This window comes from Octopus bimaculoides, chromosome 28, assembly GCF_001194135.2.
Source record: "Octopus bimaculoides isolate UCB-OBI-ISO-001 chromosome 28, ASM119413v2, whole genome shotgun sequence".
Taxonomy (NCBI): domain Eukaryota; kingdom Metazoa; phylum Mollusca; class Cephalopoda; order Octopoda; family Octopodidae; genus Octopus; species Octopus bimaculoides.
In genome coordinates, this window is record NC_069008.1 from 7,537,405 (window position 1) to 7,539,972 (window position 2,568).

The window sequence follows — 2,568 nt, forward strand, 5'->3', positions numbered from 1 at the left end:
CCAGATTACATATACTCCATCTCCACCGAAACTTCTTTCAAAATTCGTATTTTGTTTTTCAAACATTAACTTGTGTAGGCTGAACGATTTAAAATTAGAGGAAGAAACTTAGCCGTTTCTTGTAATACATACCAATAGATACATCTAAATCAACATTTTTGAGGGGCCCTTAAAATACTATTGTGGATTTCTAATTTATTATTTAATGGTTATTGAAACATGCCAGCACGTTTGCAGCGTTGCCGCGGGTGATGGCGAGGCTGAACAGCCAAGCGCCCTCACGAGCCTCACCAGTTAACCCTGCAAGGCGAGTTGCCAGTGAAGACAGGAATCTCGCAGTTAGTGGTCCGACGCCACAGGATAGAAAATGTAGTTGACCGACAGATCGTGGTATTGCAGGATTTTGTTCCGCTCGGCCAAAGAAGCTGTGGATCTCGCCCTGACCGCAGCATCCGGGATGTGAGAAGAAGCAAAGGAGTCGCTAACAAGGCATCTGTCTTGCGACCAGGGTCACAGAGTAAGGCTGTCAGGTCTCTTTCCATCACATCTAGACAATCCAGATAGTTCCAAGATGGAGAGGATGTTTGCCCAAGCCAAGCTCCTCTTGAGTATCGGATTCAACAGTGTATGATGCGCAAAGCAACCAGCATTCAGGCGGCAAGAAAAGCCATGGGGGCCTGTGGAGTCGAGGAGCCTTCCACAACGACTGGACGAAGAGGGAGTGGAAGGTGACCTTCGAAATTATGACAGTCCTCCACCTTCTCAGGAGCAGACAAGCCCAATTCCCTCCAGTGTTGGAGATCTTCATCCAACTCCCTATTGGAACTGGTCTATGTTGGAGAGAGGTAACTGGTGAGGCTCGGCTGTTCCAGTGCATCAGCCGCGGCAATGCTGCAAGCGTACTGGCGTGCCTCAATAGCCATTTAAGAGGTTTCCCAGCGCCCCCAACTATTCAGCCCAAGGTAGTGAATTGCTTTTGTTTTGTTCTTTTTCTTTCTCTCTTTTTTTTCTTTTTAATTTTTTTAATTGTGTTCTGTTTTGTCCAATTTTCTAACTAAATTTTGTAAAACGGTAAACACTGTGAAGTAATAAAATTTGTATTTACTATTCTGTTTGACGTGGGAACTACTGCAATAATGTATTTTTTAGAAAGTCAAAAGTTGTGGCTGGTCATACAGTGACCATTTGTTTTGCACCTATAAAGTGCTTAATAGTATACTGGGATCTATTGTAAAACGGGGGCACCAGTATTTTCTTAACGAAACTTGGGACACTGGTAGAATGTGTCATATAAAACATCTTTTACTCTTAGTCTTCTTAACAAAAAAAAGGAATTCGCAAGTTATTCCATGTTAAAGTTGTCGTATTTCTGTAATTTCAACTAATCACTGACGTCTATTCAGCTGAATAGAGTTACTGCTGGGCGGTCATAAAAATGTTATTCCCTGTGACATATTTCATCCGGTTTAATCATAATTTATACGCATATATTGTTTATATAATAAATTACGCTGTGTGTAACAATTTTAGAGTTCGGATTCTAGAGTTAGGGTTAGGGTTAGGGGATTAATACGATATACACCGTTACAGCGCTAACTGTTTTCAACTGAATAGACGTCAGTGATTAGTAGAAATTATCGAAATAAGACAATTTTTTACATGAAATAAATTCGAATACAAAAATTTTTTTCTGTTCTATAACACAAAATAGATAAGTATACGAAGTTTGAAAGTCTTTCGGTACCAAAAACACTACGTAAAACATTAATGAAAACTGGCGCCCCCATTTTAAAATAGATCCTTCGTTTTCTTCTTCTTACCTGTTAAAAATCATTTCATGGCACATATTGCACATATTGCAACGTCATCTTTAGGCGTAAATATTTAGTAAGCATAGTTGCTGAAGTTGAGAGAGTTCAAAACATAGTTAGATGACAGGTGTTTTTTGTTTTTGCAAGAAAGTTTTCCTCAACTTTGCATCCGATTGAAATTGAGGTTGCTAATAAAATATCTGGATAATTATTGGTGCTTAACAATCAATATTCTTTTCTCTGTTGAATTTCAAGTCAACATTTTTCCCCACACTAATGTCTGGTTCTCTTTAACTGCATTGTGCGTAATTATATCACGAAAAGATAACTTCTTCAGCAGATCGTGAAGAAGTTAAATATTATATGTTGAGGTTTTTTTTCTTAGTCGAGTTTCGTTAATTTCATATCATGTGTGCCATTTTTCACTAATCCTCTTTCATTTGACCTAGAAATTTAATTTTTGTTTAGCTTTTCTGATATTTAGGGATGGAGAATTGAAGCTGTAAATTTGCCTTTTCTTGAGTTACTCATTTTGCTCCAGCCAAATTTGTCTTTTATATGCTCAAAGAGAACGGCGATAATTTTCTGAAATAGCGATCAGATTATGTTTTGAATGCTTTTAATGCATTTAACGCAGGCCCTTTACTTAGCTGATATAGTTTTTGTAAGGTAATGAACATTTGTATAAAATATATTTTGTTTCAAAAGTGAAAAATCATGTAAAAACACCTCATTTTTGTCCCATCTCCTATATATA

The 2,568-nt window shown here is 37.6% G+C and overlaps 1 protein-coding gene across 2 annotated transcripts in view; it reads left to right on the forward strand.

Annotated features, from left to right (window-relative positions):
- Positions 1–2,568, forward strand: part of LOC106883181 (zinc finger protein 271) — a 40,283-nt gene that overhangs the window by 960 nt on the left and 36,755 nt on the right. The gene's annotated exons all lie outside the window — the stretch shown is intronic.